This window comes from Bufo gargarizans, chromosome 6 (assembly GCF_014858855.1).
Source record: "Bufo gargarizans isolate SCDJY-AF-19 chromosome 6, ASM1485885v1, whole genome shotgun sequence".
Taxonomy (NCBI): Eukaryota; Metazoa; Chordata; class Amphibia; order Anura; family Bufonidae; genus Bufo; species Bufo gargarizans.
Genome location: NC_058085.1, coordinates 309,620,805 through 309,643,289, shown reverse-complemented (window position 1 = coordinate 309,643,289; position 22,485 = coordinate 309,620,805). Strand labels below are relative to the sequence as shown.

Below are 22,485 nucleotides of genomic sequence, written 5' to 3'. Positions count from 1 at the left end.
TCCTGCCGCTAGTCTCTATGCGACCCGAGCAGGTGTTTAAGATGTAGGGTTCTGACGGTCCCTTTATTCCAAAGGCTTCAAAGAATTTAGGTCCTGCTAGGGAGCGGTTGCTTTGGTCGTCAATGATGGCATACATTTTTACTGCCTTTTCTGGTAGCCCCTCCGGGTAGACCTTGATTAGGCATATGCGGGCACAACATTTCTCACTCTGGCCCTCCCCACATACGTCCAAGCATGAGCAGGAAACAGCAGTGGCTGTGTTGGCGTTATTTTGGGGCTCCCCGCCAGTGACTTGGAGCGGGACTGGTGGTGACAGCAGCCGGTGAATCCCTTGTGAGTGGAGTTGGGTGCATAGCTGAGGCGTGTCTTTCACTATGACACTCCTCACACTTGATAATGGATTTACAGTCCTTAGCCATGTGCTCCAATGAAGCGCAGCACCTGAAACATACCCCAAGCTCGGTGAGGACTTTCTTGCGCTCCTGTATGGTTTTGGATCTAAATCCTCTGCATTTGTTCAGTGAGTGTGGTTTTTTATGAATGGGACATTCACGATTGAAGGCCTTGTCTCCTGATGAGGTAGTGTACTGTTTACCAGTGGGTACTGCAGATGATGGTAGGTTAGTCTTCCTAACATTCACGCTGCTCTTAAAGTCTCTGTGTTTATGCACAATACTTTCATACCTTGATGATGGTGTCACTGAAGCTGTAGTATTGAACTCCAGGAAGTCGAGGCTGGGGTCATTCCTCATCTGGGACTGTTCGTCGATGAACCTACAGAAATGAATAAATGGGGGAAAGGTGACATCATGCACTCTTTTGTACCTTGAGACTGATGCCGCCCACTTCTCTTGCAGGCTGTATGGTAGCTTCACGACAATTGGGTTCACCCCATGGGCAGTATCCAGGTAGCACAGGCCGGACAGACGAGGATCTCTTTTGGCGAGCTCCAGTTCCATGAGCAAATCACTTAAATCCTGAAGCTTGTGGACATCCTTGAGACTGATCTTGGGAACGTTCTGCAGTCTCCTGAATAGTGCCTTCTCTATTGCTTCTGCACTGCCGAAGGTGCGTTCGAGTCTCTGCCAGGCTGCAGCGAGACCTGCTTCTGCTTGTCCCACATAGACAGTTCTAAGGCTCTTGATGCGATTTGTGGAGCCTGGGCCCAGCCAGTTGATCAAGAGGTCGAGCTCCTGCTCTGCAGTTAGGTTGAGGTTGGCGATGGCGGCTTTGAAGGTTGCCTTCCAGGCTCTGTAGCTCTCCGCACGGTCATCAAATTTTGAGAGACTGGTGTTAATTAGCTCTCTGCTCACCATAAACCTGGCAAACTCAGACATATCTGATCTCTCACTGCTTGTTGCCATGACAACCTGTGATGCCCCTGGGGTGTTTAGGCTGCGTGGCGTGAAAGGGTGAGATGCTTCCGGGTAGAATGATGTTGCTGCAGGGTTGAGCTGTGGTCTAGCCTCTGTAGATTCTGATGACTGCTGCTTGAGCTGTGGAGGTAGGCCAGGAAACACCTGGTAGCCATCTTGCTGTAATAACTGCCCTTGAGAGGGCGCGCCTGGGCAACTGTTATTGGGTTGCTCGGGTGCTGTGGGTATCGCTGGCACTGCAGGTAGAGCTGACTTGGAGGTTTCAGTGTTGTTTGCTTGGACAGTACTGCACACTGGGGGCGGTGCAGATAACTGTTTCAGTACATAGTCGCTGGTGCGATCAACTGGATCGTCTATCTCCTCTGGTGGTAAGCAGACTGAATCAAAGCCTTGGCTCAATGCTTGCTCAAGTAGTCTTACTTTTGCTAATGCAATTTCCTCTTCCCTCTCTGATTCAAGGATCTTTATTCGAGCCTCTGCTTCCGCTTCTGCCCTCTTGGCTTCTGCCTCCGCTTCTGCCCTCTTGGCTTCTGCCTCCGCTTCTGCCCTCTTGGCTTCTGCCTCTGCCCTCTTGGCTTCTGCCTCTGCCTCTGCCCTCTTGGCCACCGCCGTCTGTGCTTCTGTTCTCGCAAGGACTTCTTTTTCGGTGAAGGAACGCCTCACTTTGGATAGCTCTGCATTTATGCGGGCCTCTAGTAATCTGTCGCTCAGGGCGGAGCTTCTAGAGCATGATGATCTGTAGGACCGCGAGGAATGTTTGGATGAATGCGATCTGTGTGATCTAGTTTCTTGCAAATGAGAGATGCGGAGTTCCACTTTATCTTTAGCGTCCAGCACCATGGCGTCTCTTTGTCTGTCTATTGATTCTGCCTCGCACAATTCTGATGGGGCTTCTTCAATATTAGAGTCTTTTAGAAAGGTTATATACCTTGTGGACAGTCTCTTGTATCTTTCATGGGCTGAGTTCAGCCGCCCGACGGCAACTTTTAAACTGGTGGCATCGCCTGAGGAGGACTTAATTCCTGATATGAGGGAGGAAACTCGTTCCCATAGCTCTTCCAGGTTGTCACATAGCTCATCTTTCCTGGTGTGATAGTTTTCCGTGATCTTTATAGTTGGTTTGAGAGAGCGCCTTGGTCGCGTGACTTGGTCTGCTGGAAGTGTGGATTCTACCTCCAGCTCTTCATAATGATCAGTATCAGGTTGCATTTGCTTTGTTTCATCACTGGGGAACTGTACGAGGTTCTTTTCGGCCATTTTGATTTAAGGTGCGCTGTCTCTTTAAGAAAATGAACTTTCGAATTGGGGGCTGAAAATTGCCGTGCGGCTCAGATGAGGCACCCCGATAAGGTTCCTAAAGTGTTTTGAGCGAATTGCGGGGTTTTGGTTTGAGGGAGGCCCCGCGTGCGTGAACAGTTCCTATATCATGCGAGCAAGGGTTAATATAGGATGTAGAAAGTGTCTTGGCGAGTAGTGGAGGACTTCCAGGCGAGAGTATATCTACTGCGGACACGCCGTGCTTCCCCTTGGGCTTGTGGGACGTGCACTGTTGCCGGGCAGATTTGCTGCGAGTGGGCCTGTTGCAGGGGAGGTTCCTGAGTGTGGCACTGGGCTCTGAGGGAACCTGTAGCCGGGCATTAGACTTTGAGACGGGTATTTACTGGGGTATAAGGCTTTAAGGCAGTTTTTGACTGTTCTGTCCCCACATGAAGGCGAATGAAGGTGTAACTGATAATGACCTTGTGACTGTCCTACCTTCGTATCCAAGCAGTGGAGCAGACCGGACCGGCAGATGCTCAGGTTAGATGGATCCAGACGTAGACATGAGGATGCAATCAAACGTGGGTTTATTTGATCGGAGCAGCAACATACGGTTATACAATACAGGGATGCAGTAGCAGTGTAGATGCTGTCATGTGGATGTCTTCCTGAGGTTAACTGCTGAGGCAACTGCTGGTCAAAAACTGATGCCTTCACAAGCCAAGATGTGTGTCTCCAGTCACAAGGAGTGCAGCACTTAAAATGGCTACAGGAAGTGACCAGGACCAAGGCTGCAAAAAACCACGCCCAGCAGAGAAAAACTTTATGGATAAGGAACAAGGCGTGCAGCATACAAATTCCGGCCAGCAGATGGCAGCAGAGAAACAACATGTAGAAACAACATAGTAAAAGGAGATATAATAATACAGTGCATTAATTAAATTTGAAAGAAACAGCACAAATACACCTGATTACACAATTGCAGCAAAAATAAAGCCCCAAAAAATAATAAAAAAAAACTGTTAATAAGGATTTTTTCAGAGCAAGAATAAACACACGAAAAAAACAAAAAGGGTCACACGAGGGAAAGGAATAAAAAAGAAGAGCATTCCTACAAGAGAGGCTGAGTCAGGTATCTTCAATTTAAGCAGCTACAGCCTCAAAGGAGGAGAATTAGCTCTACTACAAAAAGGGCTAAAGTTCGTACCTAACTCTAGATTTAACCCCTTCGACGCCTTTATAGGGGTCAAAAAATTCCTCCGCAATCTAGCACTCAAAAAATATTTTCTAAAGAAAACCAATCCTAATAAAGAGGTCCCTATTAGAAAATCTGCAAAGTCAAAACCACAAAAGGACCCAAGAGTTCAGAATCTTACTAGGACTCACACGGACAATATAACTTTAGGATCTACAAATACGGATACTTTTATTCATACAGGCCTTAAACTAAAATCTAACTTTCACCCATTAAATGAATATTCAGACCCAATGAAAACCTTTCAAACTTTAGTGATTAGGGACCTACACAAACTTAATAAAAATAAAAGTAAAAACAACAAGGGCCCTCAAAATTTAACAAAACAGGAATCTAGAGCTATTAAGACCTTACAAGTGAACCATAACATTATCATCAGGCCTGCAGATAAGGGGGGGGGGGGGGGGGGATAGTGGTATTAGACCAAGAAGAGTATCATGCAGAATCTATCAGATTACTCTCGGACCACAAAACGTACAAGAAACTCCCTATGAACCCTACGGAAACATTCAAAAAGAAATTAAGTGTACTGATTAATAAAGGGAAAAGAGATGGGATCTTATCTACTGAAGAGGCCCTATACATTAACAACCAGAATCCTAGGATCCCCTTCTTCTACTATTTGCCAAAGATCCACAAAAATAAAGATAAACCTCCAGGTATGCCCATCATTTCTGGGATTGAGAGCCTTACGGCAAATTTATCTAAATATGTGGATCCGCTATTACAACCCCAAGTACAAAAACTACAAGCCCACCTAAAAGACACAAAACATATTGTACAAATCTTACAAGGAATCAAATGGCAATCGGATTTTATATTAGGTACACTCGATGTAACCTCCCTATACACTATCATTGAAAATAGTAAAGGGCGGGAAGCCACAGAATACTTCCTAAATAAAGACAGCAAGGTACCAAAGGATCAAATACAATTCATCGGGGATTGTATCACTTTCATTTTAGAGCACAACTATTTTAAATACGGCCCCGATTTCTATCTACAGACATGGGGGACTGCTATGGGGACCAGATTCGCACCGAGTTTCGCTAACCTATATGTGGGGAGATGGGAGGAGCTTACCATCTTCTCCAGTGGGGAGCTCGGTGTGGGTCTGGTCCTCTGGAAGCGTTTTATTGATGTTATTTTTATTTGGCGCGGTGATGAATTATCTCTTACTCAATTTTTAACTAACTAATAAAAATGATTTTTATTTGAATTTTACAGCCAGTTATAATAAAGTATCTATTCATTTTTTAGATCTTACCATATTACTTATTTATAGAAAATGGCTCACTCAAAACGAAGACTTATCATAAACCCACGGACACAAATAGTTTCATTCCGTTAACCAGTTGTCATCTAGCTACCTGGCAAACGAACATTCCCTATAGTCAGTATATACGAGCACGAAGAAATTGCTCAAATGAGGTGGATTTCGTAAAAGAGATAGACCAGCTGAACAATAAATTCCAAGAAAAAGGCTACAACTAACGGATTTACAACCTACAATAGATAAGGTAAAACAACTAAACCGTAATCTTCTACTAAAAGAGAACAAACACGGAACAGATTTGATAACAACAAATATTAAGGAAGAGGACTTTAATATTCCTCTTATTACTAGATACAGTACAGTAGCAGGGAATTTTAGGAAAATCATTAGGCGTTATTGGGACATCCTAAAACAGGATAGTCTTATGGGTGACAAAATTCCATCAAAACCTAAATTCATTTTTAGGAAAGCCCCAATTTTAAATATCCTTATCGCTCCATCTATCAAGTCTAATAGTTTAACCAATAGGACCAATCACAATAGAATGGGTTTCTTCCCCTGCAAAACATGCCGGAATTGTAAAATTACCAGAGACCATACAAAAAAACCCATAAAAGCTTTAAATACCTTTCAAATAAAAAACTACATTACTTGCAATACGAGAGGAGTGATTTATTTTATTAAATGTCCCTGTGACAAATTGTATATAGGTAGAACAAAACGGTTACTAAAAACCAGGATAAGCGAGCATGTTACAAATATAATTAAAAAATTTGATGGACATCCCTTAACTAGACATTATCAACAACACCATGCGGCAAAATTTCGGGGCTCTATTTTTGGAGGCTTGGAAAAAGTGATAGAAGACAAAAGGGGCGGCAACTTTATAAAAAAAATGTCCAGAGCGGAAAGCAGCTGGATATTTAAATTAAAAAGCCTAGCCCCCAATGGACTCAATCATGAAATTGAACTTTTTGTCTTCCAGTGGATTTACATAATCTGCATATTGGAGCCGCCTTGGAACTATCCTTTGGGTTCTTTTTCTCTCCCTGTGTGTAATAAGAGCAGGTGTTGCTCTGGCAACCAGGACGTCTATATAACTCCCAGACTTGAAGGGTTAGACCATCCCTGATGAAGGAGCCCGACGTCTCAGAAACGCGTCGGATGAACTTTGATCTCTGGGAGCACCAGTAGTATTTCGCGGTGACGTCACACGCACAGAAGATCCTGGACGCCGAATCCGTAGTCTGCTCCCTCGCACCACACAGCTACCGGCCGCAGCAGTGTGAATGCTGGTAGGTGAGCAGTGAAGATTTGTTTTCTCCACACTTCCCTGCACACAGGAACGGGAACTGTGTAAGCATCCAAAGGACCTAGATAGTTTTTTCAGCTCACATCTAAAGAAAAGGTAACTACCACCGCAGTGATTATTTAATCGCATCATCAATTGATACTTATTCTCTATTAGAGCGGAACATTTATCTAGCCACTGTACTCAATCTGTTATTCTGAATCTGTATATACAGCCAGGTGCTGCCAAAAACCCGGACCAGCAATTAAACTCCGGTCCGGTATTTGACCTCATCTGGCTGGAAACCAGTCCAGTAGCACATGCTGGGAGGAAAATACCTGCCTTGCCAGACGCAACCCCTCACTGTGTCACAGCACATAGCAAAAACTGGTGTTAAAAGTGTTTTTATCAGGCATTTAACAGGTGTATATATACTTTGATTGTGCGGTGTATTGTTGCTGTAATGCTGGCTAGGCCTGTAGTAGTACCAACAGCTACAGTAGCTTGATATCTGTGGTCCCTATAGTATGTCAATGTGCAACAGTAACCTAATCATAATTGTTGGACATGTTTGTAAGCTTCATCGATGAGGGGAAGCATTGTCCAAGTGATACCAGATCCTACTTCTAAGCTACCTATAAAAAAAATTGTGCTGGGAACAGTCAATACAAAACAATGTATCCACCTTATTGAACATATAAGTGACTGAAAATGAGCCACACAAAAGAGACAGGGCATCATAGCAAGGTCACATATACAGTGGCCCCTCAAGTTACAATATTAATTGGTTCCAGGACAACCATTGTATGTTGAAACTATTGTAACTTGAGTAATCGGTTCCAAAGCCCCAAAATGTCATCCATGATATGAGAAAATGAAGATTTAAAAAAAATAAGCAGATAATTATGACTGATAAAACAAGTCCTTACATATAACAGTCAGGAACAGCTGCTAACTAATACAGCTATTTTACCAGAGTAGTGGCCTTGACTTGTTGGATCTGAGCCTGAGACATTGTATGTTGAGTCTAGTTTCAACTTACGATGTGTCAGAAAAGACCATTGTATGTTGAAATTATTCTATCCTGAGGCCATTGTATCATGGGGGATTACTGTATAATGTTGAGATAATGGAGGAGATTTATCAAACCTGGTTTAAAGGAAAATGGCTGAGTTGCCCATCACAACCAATCAGATTCCAACTTTCATTTTTCAGAGCTCCTTTTGAGCAACTAAGCCAGTTTTTTTATGCCAGTATAGATAAATGTCCCCCAATATAACACAAACAGCCCACTTGAAGTTAGATCTATACATCATAACAATAAAATCTACAGGGGTACCATGAAAACTTTTTAAGACTAACCCCTGTCAAATGAATTTTGTGCCTGAATCAAATCTGCCAACTGATTCGTTAGGGTATGGCCACACGGTCAGGTTTCTGCAGGCAGCTTTGGAATCCAAAATCATGAGTGGATCAAGGGGCGGATTGGCCATAGATTGTACAGGGAAATTTCCTGGTGGGCCGATGCCCAGGGGGCCACCCAAGCTCTCCTGATGGCCGCAGGCCAGGTACATAATGATCTGATCATGAACTGTATTACCATCCTCAGGACAATGATACAGTTAAATCAGTGGCGTACACACAATCCACGGGGCCCCGGTGCGAAACTGATCCATGGGGCCCCCTTCCCGTCGACGCCCCCCCCCCAACCCGCTGCCGCGCGTGTATGCATGTGTGTGTATATATATATATATATATATACTGTATATACTATACAAGAGGATGATATTCGGTATATCCCACTGTATTCCCACGTAAAACCAGCTCTGCTACATTATGTAGCAGTGCTGGTTTTGTCATGCATTTCTTTTGCCTTCATATAGTAAAATACTTCATTGGCCTATCAATGGCTTTATAACTAACTCTGCTATATTTCTGTAGCCTACAACCTCTGACTGCCCAGTTAAAACTACCACATCCAACATGTTCTGGCAGTAATAGTAAATGGATATTGGTGCAATTCTGAGCTACTAGTCTATATAATAAATATGTAGGCTACATATGTATTATATAGACTAGTAGCTCAGAATTGCACCAATATCCATTTACTATTACTGCCAGAACATGTTGGGTGTAGTAGTTTCAGTCCAACTGAGCAGTCAGAGGTTGTAGGCTACAGAAATATAGCAGAGTTAGTTATAAAGCCATTGATAGGCCAATGAAGTATTTTACCATATGAAGGCAAAAGAAATGCATGACAAAACCAGCTCTGCTACATCCAAGCATATACTAGAAGCTCAATAGAAGTGCCTACACAAAAGAGCTGCACCCCAAGACAACAGAAAAAAAAACCATTACTTCATAGCACAAGTCACCAGTCATAACTTTACATACATTGCCCAACTCTCAGCCCCCATCAGACCTCACTCACTCTGAAAGCCGGACCGGCTTCTTTGCGCAGCGCTCTCCCTCTCCCTTTCTTTTCCGGCGCCTTCTCCCTGTCCCTGCATCTCAACGTCATGTCCGGCACGCCGCACTGCCGGCCGGGGAGGAGACTCAGGGGCAGGAGCAGTACATAAAAATCACTGGGCCCCATAGCAGGAATCTAAATTGGGCCCCCATTCCCCTTTAATAGCCCCTCCCTTTGTTCCATGAACTATTCTTGCTGCTGCGTTTTATAATTTATGCCATCAGGGCCGGATTGGGATTACAAAACAGCCCTGGCACACAAAAGAGGTATAATAGATGCAGTGTGTACAGATGTATATTATATACAGCAGTGTACAGTTATATGAGGTACGCGGTATAATATATGCAGTGTGTACAGGTATATAGTATATTCCCTAGTGTTCTGATATGTGAGGTACAGGGTATAATATATGCAGTGTGTACAGGTATATAGTATATACAGCAGTGTACTGATATGTGAGGTACGGGGTATAATATATGCAGTGTATACAGTATATACAGTAGTGTAATATGTGAGGTATAATAGATGCAGTGTGTACAGGTATATAGTAAATACAGCAGTGTATTGACACCTCGTACCTCACATATCAGTACACTGCTGTATATACTATATATCTGTACACACTGCATCTATTATACCTCATACCTCACATATATAGTATATACAGCAGTGTACTGATATCTGTACACACAGCATCTATTATACCTTATACCTCACATATCAGTACACTGCTGTATATACTATATATCTGTACACACTGCATCTATTATACCTCGTACCTCACATATATAGTATATACAGCAGTGTACTGATATCTGTACACACAGCATCTATTATACCTTGTACCTCACATATCAGTACACTGCTGTATATACTATATATCTGTACATATTGCATGTAGAATACTGTGTAATATATGCAGTGTGTGTGTGTGTATGTGTATATATATATATATATACACACACACACACACACAGAGCAGTGTATTGATGTGAGACATAGAAGGTATAATACTGTAGATGCAGTGTTTACAGATATATGTGGTCAGTTATACATTATGGTCACTGTGTGTGTGAGGTACATGAGGTAGTAGTGGTCACTGTAACTGTCTGAAGTATTATATATGAGTGAGCAATGAGTAAAAACAGGGCATGGAGGGGGGGGGGGTAAATGATGAAAAGTGGAGGACCTCCTCTTACCACTCCAGTCCAGTCTGTATGAATTAACGCAGAGCTGATTGTGAACTTCTAATACTTGCTGTTAGGGGTTGAAGGACCTGGGATGATGTCATCACAGGTCCTGGCAGATATACCTTTGAAACCTAGGAACTACACCATTTTTGGTGCAGTTCCTTTGCTAGATTCTGCACGACCTGTGATGTTGAATATGATGTCATCACAGGTCCTGGCAGATGCACTGTTCTAACCTGGGAACTACACTTTACACTGTGCAGTTCCCTTACAGGACCTCTGATGACATCATCAAAGGTCCTTTAGCTTTAAAAAGATAAATAGGAGCAATTAGGGGGCGGGGCCTCTCCTCCACTTCGGGCCCCGTCTGCCTATATGGTAGGTAGCCACTGCTCAGGGGGAGGAGACTCAAGGGAGGGTAGGGCTGGCAGCAAGGAAACTCAACACTGGGGGGCGGGCCCCGGGCCGGCCGCCCGGGTTATACAGGCACAGCACTACTGCAGGGCGGGTCCACAGGCGGCCGGGGAGGAGACTTAGGGGGAGGAGACTCAAGGGAGGGTAGGGCTGGCAGCAGGGAAACTCAACACTGGGGGGCGGGCCCCGGGCCGGCCGCCCGGGTTATACAGGCACATCACTACTGCAGGGCGAGTCCACAGGCGGCCGGGCCCCCTGGAGTGCCGGGCCTGGTCGCAAGTGCGACCCCTGCGACCCCTGTATGTACGCCACTGAGTTAAATACTGTATTTAGTGCTACACTATGGTATTTGATTCTGCTGGGGCGGTACTTTGTGCTGCACTATGGTATTGCAGGCCCTGTCTTTTTCTGTTTTCCCTGCCTACTTATGTTGCCCTGTTTTCTATCAATTCAGTCCCACCTACAACATAGGGCCACTTTTAGGTTTTTTTCCAGGGCCATTTTAAGTTCCCAATCCACCCCTGAGTGGATCACAAAAGGTGAAAAAGTATAAATGACAGATGCAACTTCTCTTTTTTGTATTCATTCACTCCTGTTATGGGCTTCCAATGCTACATCAGGAAACCTGAATGTGTGGCTATACCCTTAGAATGTCACTCTAAATTAATTTCAAGAAATTCTCTCTTCTTTAGTGGTCTTTGCATCTTGCACTTTTGTCTAATTCAGGTCTTCTTCTGCTCTTAGAGGCATTAGACTGCTTGGTATATATGTAGCCTTCACATCTCAATTTTCTTTGTTTTATTGACATGTGAAGTATATTTGTGTACTTCTAGATCAGTAGAGTTTAGGAGAATGCTTCAGAGAACATCAATTATTCCTCCTGATATTCATCTTTCTCAGTTTGTAAGGTTTGTGTAACAGGGTTCCGAAGGCGCACTCGGTCTCCCATCAGCCGCAGACTTGCTGCTTAGCTTCGGGAGCGAGGATCTGTGTTTGACCTCGTTCCCAGGGTGGCTTTGCTAGCTGGGAGGCTCCCTGCTCCTAGGTCTGCCTTGAGAGCTGAGCTGATCACTCGGTGCTCGACTGGTCGGTCTGTCGGTCATGTGACGCTGGCCACGTCATATGACCCTCACTCCCCACTATAAATACAGGCAGCCTGCTGGCCACAGGTTGCCTGTTAATTTAGGTTCCTGGCAGTTGTTGGATACCTGTGTACTTACCTGATCCTGTTCCCTGACGATCATTTGCCTGCTCCTCCTGTACTGCGCATCCTTCCTGGTATATTGACCTCGGCTTCCACCTGACTATTTGGGGACTCCTTTGGTACTTCTCGACTCTCCTGGTATTCATGACCCCGGCTTCTCCTGACCTTTCTTTGCTTATCCCTCTGTACTGCCATTTCTTCATTTGAAAAATAAAAAAAGGCATTCAGTAGCGCTCCCATTCTGATCCAGCCTGATCAGGAGAGACCTTTTATTGTGGAGGTGGATGCGTCTGAGGACGGCGCAGGAGCAGTCCTTTCACAAGGTCCTGCTAGCCTCACTAACCTGAGACCATGTGCCTTCTTCTCCAGGAAATTCTCTCCCACTGAGAGAAACAACGACATAAGGAATAGGGAGCTGCTGGCCATTAAATGGGCATTTGAGGAGTGGAGGCATTTTCTGGAGGGGGCAAGGCATTGTGTAACTGTTGTCACTGACTATAAAAACCTTATGTTTCTCGAGTCTGCTAAGAGGTTGAATTCCCGTCAAGCCAGATGGGCTCTGTTTTTTACTCATTTTGATTTTTCCATTACGTTCAGGCCGGGAAGTAAAAATGTGAAGGCGGATGCATTATCTCAAAGCTTCCATGCTTTTCAACCTACTGAGGTGCCACCTGAATCCATCCTACCAGCAAAAATCTTCATAGCAGCTCTAACCCAGGATATCTCGGCTCGCATTAGGTCTGAACAACATCTGGCACCGGTATCCACCCCAACAGATAAGTTGTTTGTTCCCGTACAATTTCGTCTCCAGCTGTTGGGTGAGTGTCACGATTCTGCCTTTTGTGGACATCCGGGTGTTGAGGGCACTAAGGATCTGGTTCTAGGTCTTATTGGTGGCCCACTCTAACTAGGGAAGTCCTATGTGTCAGCCTGTGAGGTTTGTGGCAGGTCCAAGACACCTAGGACTCGCCCTGCTGGTAACCTACGACCCTTACCCATTCCCAGTAGACCCTGGTCCCATATCTCAATGGACTTTATAACTGAACTACCTCCGGCGGAGGGTAAGACTGTAGTTTGGGTAGTGGTCGATAGGTTTAGCAAGATGGTCCATTTCATTCCCCTGTCTAAACTCCCGAATGCCAAAACCCTGGCGTCTATTTTTGTGAAAGAAATTGTTCGATTGCATGGTATCCCGGAAAATATTGTTTCTGACAGGGGTGTGCAGTTTGTGTCCAAATTCTGGAGGGCCTTCTGTCAAAAATGTCAAATTTCATTGTCTTTTTCCTCTTCCTACCACCCTGAGAGTAATGGGCAGACTGAACGCCTTAATCAGTCTGTGGAACAATTCTTGAGGTTATATGTTGCTGATGACCAGCAATTATGGGTGAAATTTCTTCCATTGGCTGAATTTGCTTTGAATAACCATGTCAATTCTTCTGCTGGGGTTTCACCTTTCTTTTGTAACCATGGTTTCCATCCCCGTTTTCATTCTGGGTCATCTGTCTCCTCCTCTAACCCTGAGGCGGATAGGCTCTCCTCTAAACTGTGCACAGTTTGGGCCCGGGTTCAATCGAACTTAGAAAAGGCTCAAAGTTCTCAGAAACTCAAGGCCGATAGGAGACGTTCAAGGGGGGTGAATTTTCAGGTTGGGGATAAGGTATGGTTGTCCTCCAAGAATCTCTCTCTTAAGGTAGATTCTAAAAAGTTTGCTCCTCATTTTATTGGACCATATAAGATCACAGAAGTGATTAACCCGGTATCATTTAGGTTGGAGCTGCCCGAGTCATTCCACATTCATAATGTGTTCCATAAATCTCTACTTAAAAAATATTTTGAACCGGTAGTACCATCGAAAGCCTCGTCTCTGCCGGTTCTTGTTAATGATGCTGTCGAGTATGTGGTGTCTAAAATAGTGGATGTCAGGAAGGTGCGTAATTCCTTGCAGTACCTGATTCACTGGAAGGGGTATGGACCTGAAGAGAGATCTTGGGTACCTGCCAGGGAGGTTCATGCTTCTAGACTTGTTCGAAAATTTCATTTAGAACACCCTCAAAGGCCATCGCCTGAAGTCTTGGGTCCGGTGGCCCCTCGTAAAAGAGGGGGTACTGTAAAGGGGTTCCGAAGGCGCACTCGGTCTCCCATCAGCCCCAGACCTGCTGCTTAGCTTCGGGAGTGAGGATCTGTGTTTGACCTCGTTCCCAGGGCGGCTTTGCTAGCTGGGAGACTCCCTGCTCCTAGGTCTGCCTTGAGCGCCGAGCTGATCACTCGGTGCTCGACTGGTCGGTCTGTCAGTCATGTGACACTGGCCACGTCATATGACCCTCACTCCCCACTATAAATACAGGCAGCCTGCTGGCCACAGGTTGCCTGTTAATTTAGGTTCCTGGCAGTTGTTGGATACCTGTGTACTTACCTGATCCTGTTCCCTGATGATCCCTTGCCTGCTCCTCCTGTACTGCGCATCCTTCCTGGTATATTGACCTCGGCTTCCACCTGACTATTCTTTGCGGACTCCTTTGGTATTTCTCGACTCTCCTGGTATTTATGACCCCGACTTCTCCGGACCTTTCTTTGCTTATCCCTCTGTACTGCGTTGTCCTCTTGGTTTTGACCCGGTCCGTTCACTATCCGTTATTTGTCTTGTCTGTCCTTCCCGCACGTATTCTAAGTTAGGGACTGCCGTCCAGTTGTCCCCTGTCATCAGGACTCGTGAGGCAAGTAGGCAGGGCCAGGTGTGAGGGTGGATCGCAGTGGTCACTATCCTCCCGCCTGTGTGTGTGTGTACGTGACCATTACAGTTTGTCTATGGTTGCCCTTTTCGGTTATATTTTCCTGATCATCCTGATGTATAAAGTCCAGCAATTCAAAACCAGCTTTGTCTGGTGGGTTCCTAGAGATTATTTCTTTAGCAAGGCTCTCACAATGCTCCATGGCATATCTCCTGAAGAAAGTGAAGCATTTTATCTTGATGACTTCTTTGAAGTGCTTGATTGCCTCAGTTTGGCAATTTCTTTTACAGAGTTCATGCTGTGCCCAAACCAACTGGAGCTCTTGTTTCTCTTCTTGTGACATTGTCCATGTTCAGAACTTTGTAAAAGGTTTCCTCAGCCTTTTGGTATTGTTTTCCTCTCCCGTACATGCCCGCTAGAGCAATGTATGAAATCACAAATGTGTTTTTAGATTTCACCGCCTTTTCCAAATGAAACATTGCTATAGAAACTACATCTGCAATTTCTTCTGTATAGTTCCTAGTGGACTGAACATGTAATTTTGATCTTTTTGCACAGTCCTTTAAAGCAGATATATTTTTCTTGTAGCACAAGGCAAGTTGGTGATGAAGATGACTAGAGGTAGGGTTTTTACGAGTGGCTTCATTAAGGACCATATTTGCCTCATCAGTCATGCCTTCTCTCCTGTAAAACTTTGCAACATAGCGAAGAAGATATGGAAGTTCTGGTGTCTCTCGCAGAGCTTCCTCTATGAGCAAGAGTCCTTTTTTGGATTCATCCAGATCTTGATATTTTAAACCAAGAAGGATCTTGACCACCGTGTCTTTTGGATTTAACTTTGCAGCATGTTGCAAAAGATGAAAAGATTCATCAAGAGGGGTTTTCAGACAGTAATAACCTTTAAGCTTATACACAGAGATGGCATAGCTTGAAATCAGTTCTATGTTTTCTGGATCCAGCTCTAAAGCTTTTTAAAAACAATCCTTTGCTCTTTCACTGTGCCTTCCATGGAAAGATAAGAGAGAAAATCCTTGTTTACTGTATGCTTCAAAAAGTAAAGCATTCTGTCTTTCATGGCGTTCAAATATCTTGCATATTTCATACACCTTCTTAGCATACCTTAAACCGTTGATAACTTAGTTTTTGTGGTAGAAGATACAGGCATAATTTGCATATATTATGGCTTTTTTAGCTTCTGTTTGATCTGACTCTATTTCACTGATCTGTTCCTCAGCTTTCTGCAGATAGGCAGTAGCTTCCTCATAATCTTCTTTGAGATAATTTGTGAAGGCCAGAATGTTGTACATCCGGTATTTGTGTACAGTTGGTAAAAACTGAATCTGGTCATAAAGCCGGTCTTCAACTTTTTCAATGTCCACTTCTTCATCAAGCAGATTCCAAGTAAAGTGACATTGTGTACTGATCAAACGATTCTGCAACGAGTTATTTAATACTCCACTAAATGAAAAGAAAAAAAGAATGAACAGAAATGAATGTACAATTATTGCTTGTGGTGACAAATGCATTCAGTTGGATTGGCTAGAATTTTATCATGGGTTTTCCTAACCATTAAACTGAAGGCAAATGTTTAGGATGTGCAGTAATTTTATGATCAGTAGAGGTTTGACCTCTGAAACCAACACTAATCTTGAAAATGAAGGGGCCACGGCAATGGCATAGGGTTCCATCTCTTCCATCTCTGACTGTTTTTCCCTGCACAGCAGTACCACCTCATTCAAGTGAATAGGGCCAGGGGCAGTTCTCTACACAGCCGGATGGCCAGAAATGCCATTGTAAAAAGAAAACCTAAAATGCCTCAGACCTTTCCTTCTCGAGATGGGTTGGAGATGCTGGTGAATTTCACTCAAGTTCAACTTTGCTACTTAGGTTAGTTGCACACGTGTCAGAGATCCGGCAGGCTGTTCTTGGCATGGAGCAGTTTTCTCCTGACTAATTCTTGGCATATTTTCCAGAATATGGCTGAATCTCCATCTGTCCCCATTATACTGAATGGGACCGGGGGGAGCCTTACAAACCTCCGGCAATGCCGGAGTGAGCAGAGATCCATCAGGCTGTTCCCTGCCAAAACAGCCTGCTGGATCTCGGGCGCTAATGTGCAACTAGCCTTACTGAAACAGTAAGGAAAGCAAAAGAACTGTCAAAGAGTTTGTGAGCACAAGTAGCTTAACTTGTTCAAAATTGGGCCATTTACCCCCCCCCTCGTGACCACACACATTTTCCATTCGATTATGTAAATAATTTGCCCACTTTTTTCAGTGATACATTTAGGCTTATTTAATATAAACATAGAAAGCATCAACTCACCACAATATAAAAAGGGAACACCCAATCATATGGAGTGGTACAGTGCACGGACGAAAAAACACAAAGCAGTAATAGATGCAGTAAACATATGATAGTCCAGCACCGAAAAAAAAAAAAAATATTCTATTTTATTCATAATGCAGGTTAAAAACATAAAAAGTACATCCACTGGTGCATAACATCCTGCTTACGCATTTCAGGCCTCCACATTGTTCCTTAATCATAGCATCATGAATAAACAATTTTAAACCCACAGTATATACCAAGGCAATTACTGAAAGGTGCACCAAATCTCACCCCTCCCACCTGACCTCTATACACAGCACTGTGTACAGAGTGATAGGGAAGGCAGTGATGGTGAAAAAACATCCCTGCTGTCACTGAAGTCCATGCAGGGATATGTGCCAACCACCCAGATGTATATAGTCAACGGGAGGTCAGCAAGGGGTTACATTTATAACTCAGGAAATAGATACAAAAGCATATCAGAAGTTTTAAAAATATCAAATAGTTTTGTTCAAAATCTGATCAAGAAATGAAAAATGATGGGTTCTGGTAATACCAAGAAATGGTCAGGTAGAAGGATTTTACTCACTAATGCCAAGAGGAAAATTAAGCCCACAAGCAAATTCTACTGAAACCCACGCTTTCCTAAAATAAAGTGGTGTGGCTGCTCCAGCTTGCACAATAAAGAGATACTTAAACAGAAATGGACTACATGGTAGAGCAGCCCACTTACTATAAGCATCTAGAGAATTCACAAAACTTTTGCAATTTGGAGTGATGAGACTAAAACTGACCATATTGACCATCAACAACATTTTTTTACCTGGTTCATGCCGGAGAACTGGCCAACAAAAGTCATAAATTTTGCCACATTCATCATTTGTGCAAAAATGTGCGACTTTTAACTATTTTGTGCCTCTTATATTGTTGATCGCGAATATTCTAATCGCAAATTTTTATCGCGAATATCACTCTTCGAGAATTCGCGAAGATATACAATATAGTGCTATATATTCGTAATCACGAATATTCTAGCTTTTTTTAATCAGTAACCTCTCTCTTCTTGCGCCAACCTCTCTTGTGCGCCAATGAGAAAGCTGCAATATCTTTGTCAGAGCTTAGCAACATCCCCAGCAACCAATAGGAAAGTTGCCTTACTATATAAGAAACTCCCCAGCAGCCATTTTCTGCAGTTTTTTTTGCAGTTCTGAGAGAGAGAGAGAGAGAGCAGTGACATTGCTGTGCTCTGTGCTTTCATCTGGATTTTATTTCTTGTACAATTACATTAGATAGTTAGCTCATATATATATATATATATATATATATATATAATATAGAAAGTTAGTGGGAGATAGCCAGTATAGGTTAGATAGTGATATAGTGTAGCTGATAGGTTCCAGTGCAGGGTGTTAGGTAGTGTGATAGGAATTACTGTTTCTCTGCTATCCATACATACATGATACAGACATAGTGCTGTGATGTGCACCAAAAGTAATATCTTCTCAGACCTGATAAAATGTGAAGTTGCATGTATTGCGCAAAACATGCACATCATTAGTGCCGATTTGCACAATCGTGAAAATAATGACTGGAGATGACAAATTCTAGAATTCACAAATTTATTGAGAATATTATTCGAAAAATCCCGAAATATCGCAAAAACGAATATTGCCTATGCCGCTCATCACTACTCTCTTGCCACTTTGTTGAAAAGTGAACATAGTATGATCTGGCCATGAATTTTACATGATGTCTTACCTGGTGTTGATTCCATTTTCTAGCACAGCCAGATGATGCAACAAATTTATTAAAAGGCAACTTAATACATTTGTCACATCTTACTCCAGCTGGCTTTTTATTAAGACTGGCATATGAAACACCACTCTTTATAAATTTTATCCGATGTTTAGAGATGAGTCAGCAAGTGCTAAGATATAACCAATTATAAAGCATGAAGGTGGGGTTCGTGAGCTACACCAGTATTTAGTTGACAATGATAGCAGAATGCATCTTTTTATAAAATATTAGAGGAGAATATGCATTCATTGGCCAGGAATCTGTGCATGGGGCACACTTGAAACTTTCAATGTGAAAATTATCTAAAACTTAAGACCAGAGTAATGGTTCTGAATCAGCCATCAGATTCTCCCAAATAATTGAGCCACTTTGGGGAGAACTGAAACATGCAGTTCATGCTTCACAAATAGAGATGGGTGAATTTCTAGATTTTTTTTTCCAGGTCAGAATGTAAAGAATTTGTTGCATTTAATTTGATTGCCCTGAAAATTTGTGTATGACATTCTGGTGTCTCCTAGAACTGTATGCAGTTACTTTCAAGCTCTTTAACACCAAAACAGCATTGTGGGTAAACACATGATTGCCAGTGGTTGCAAACAGCCTATTTAATAACACACTGCAATGTTGGATTTGTTATGCTTCTTAAAATTATAAAATTATCCAAAAATTGTCTGTTATTGAGGGCAGGTGACTGCCTGTGTTTATACACACACTGTAATATTGGAACCTATTTACATAATGGACAACATGGGGTTAATGTGAAGTACATGGGGTTACTTATTAATAATGTGAGGCACGTGGTTTTTATCAGTTTGGACCTTCACATGCCTCACATTAATAATCAATAACCCCATCATGTAGTTGACATTAATCTTCTGTTGCCCATTATGGAGGTACATGATGGGGTTACTTACTGTTAACATGAGGCACTTGGTTCTATAAGTTTGGATCTACATGTGCCTCATATTAATAAAAGATACCTTACATTATGTTGCCCATTATGTGAGGATGCAAATGATGGGTTAATTTATTATTAATGTGGGGCACATGGAGGGTGTGAGAGATTTCTCTATATATATGTACTGTACTGTAGTACACATTTTTGTCCACAAAAATGGCCGCAAACCAGATGTATGAGCCATGTGTGCATTTCTTTGTCTTAAGGTCACTGGGGGAGGGGGAGTTAGGTAGCAGTTTTCAAATCTACCTATAAACAGAGTTGAAGTTGCTGAAACCACTCCTATCAAGTCAAGGAGCCAATAGTGTCTTCTTAAGGAACACCTCTTTTGTGATGCCATGTCTGCTATTTAAGTGAATGTAACTTGAATAAAGCTCTCTCTTCTTGCTCTGGCTCAGGGGGATGAGAAGATGCTTTCATGAAACTAACTTGTGGGTCTGGTCTTATTATGAAAGCAGTATGGAACGTGCATACTTATACTTCTAATTGATTTGGCACCTCACAAAGATGAGAATCGCATGAATTGCGATAACAATTTGGCATCCCTGGGTGGGCAAACAGCTTGCTTAACTTCCGATTTAAACGCCACAAAAGGACTTGCGCAAAACCATCAGTCGAGGTGGCATGCTACAGCAAGGTAAGAAGCTTTATTTCTTACATACCTTCTCTGAGCCTTTTGCCCAAGTGGATTCTTAAGAGTTGAATTGGTGTTATCGTGATAGAAGGGTTTGAATTATAGCTGGTCTGTCCTTTAGAACAAAAGAACCCATTTGAATATTTATTCTTTATGTGGTAGGACGTGCTGGAACAAAGTGGAAATTGGTAGACAGATGATAGCTTAATATCCGTGATGTAGAATTGGATCCAAGTGAGATTGTATTCCCTAATCGGAAGAATCTAGATTATGTAGTTTTGAGTTCCCCTAATCAGAAGATTCTAGAAAATATAGTTTTAAGTTCCCCTAATTGGATGAATTTTTGTTTGATTTTGTTGTTGTTTTAGTTTAGTTTTTTTTTGTAGTTTCCCAATTAGGAAGTATCTAGGTTAAACATTTTCGTGGTTTCTCAGTTAGGAAGAATCTAGGTTAAACTTTTTTGTGGTTTCCCAGGTTAGGAAGAATCTATGTTAAATATGTTTCTGGTTTCCTGATTAGGAAGAAAATTAGTAAAATATGAATAAAGAAAATGGGTAATTCTAATGTTATAGTACATAATGAGGAGATGTTAACAGCAGCTCAGCTAATGCAAGAAAGAGAGGAAAATGTTTCAGTTAAGTTGAAAGCATTTTGTGATACTGTGTAGCAGAGATATCCGGTATTATCAGAAAATACGCAGTATTGTGTAAGAGCTCCCCCTGGAGGCTGCATATCGAAACTGCATAAGAAGGGACAGTTTCAGTTATTAATTTAAAATTGTTCATGCGTGCAATTGGTATGCCAGAAACCGGTAGATTAAATTAAAGTTTGTGGATAAGTGTATTGAAGGAAAAAGAAAGTTTATTAAAGATTACTAGGCTGGTGCAAGTTAAGATATGGTGAAAATTGTATATGACAGTGATTGATAGAAGTTGAAGTAAGTTGGAAAAATGAAATGAGCATAATTTATATTGCAAGATAGAGGATTTGAATCCCATAGAGAACAAAAAAAAAACAATGTGGCTTCCCATCACATGGCATGTATGTGTTAGACTGTTTCCACCTTGGTTCGGGAACAAGCATGCTCAGTTTCTGTCTGGTGCTGGGTCGCCATCTTGGATGTGGGCGTTTATGTGTTCTATGTGATAGATAGTCTCGTGGGATGAGGAGTTTCCCACGCCTGCGCACTACTCAATTCCGGACGCCGACTGAGTCCTGCCGTCTCAAACTGCATGTGAGAGTTCTCTATTAGATGAATTATTTATTTTTAATCAGCACGATCATGTACACTTGATTTGAATTTTAAAACATGACAGGAGGCGAGTATTTTGCATTAACTCTCTTTACTAACTCCACAGCAGTAAAGAAAAATGTAAAGAGTAACAAGTAGATCACTGCGCAGCATATTATATAAGGGTCATGCTGCCTGTACACTTCCTCTTTCTTTACTGCTCCATCACAGACAGGTCAGACTTTTTGCTCCCCTGGAGCTATATTACTTCTTGTACATTTATGCTTACTATATCGTATTATTATCATTTACCTCGGGTTCCTCAGGTCCCCCTCTAGCCTGGAGTGCCTCCTGGCTTCCTCCTTTTAGCGCCATTTTCGCGACCGTTTTTGCGCCATTTTCGCGGCCGTTTTCGCGCCATTTTCGCAGCTGTTTTCCCGCCGTTTTCACGGCCGTTTTTCGTGCCGGCCCACTTCCAAATCATGGCTGGCCTCAAAAATTTTGTCCCCGGCTTACAGCCATCTTAATTTTACCTCATAACATCTCATTGGGGATTCAGTGTGACTGTACTAATTAGCTGTACTCCCTCATTACTGGTTTTCACCCCTGTGCCTATCTCAGACTACTATTCAGTTCTCTCTGTGCCTCATGTGGCTGGGTCAGTCAGGTCAGTGCTGCTGCCTGTTTATTATTGTGACCTGCATGTGAGGGTTTCAACCCTGTGCGACCGGGGTGAGCCCCCACTATTAATACGCTGCTTATTGGGAGACTAGCTGTAGCAGTTCTCTCTAACTGGGTGAGCCCCAGTTTATAAGGTCACTACTTTACCCTGCTGGGGTTTATACTGGGCTTTGTTCCCATACTATTAAAACTGACCATACGCCTGTTCTCAAGACCTGGGTGCTTGTTTATTACTGTACCTTTCAGTGACATACCAGCCGACCCTTATCATGGAGAATTCCCAGAATGTCCCTGTAGACTTCCAGGCTATGATTAATGCAGCTGTCGCTGCCTCTGTGGAGAAGGCACTCTCCAAGGCCCGAGCTTCGGCTCCTGACGTACCTTAAAC

General features: G+C 42.9%; 1 pseudogene; it reads right to left on the bottom strand.

The window, feature by feature from the left end:
* Window positions 1-14,493: 14,493 nt before the first annotated feature.
* On the bottom strand, window positions 14,494-21,791 carry LOC122942167 (annotated as a pseudogene).
* Window positions 21,792-22,485: the final 694 nt, after the last annotated feature.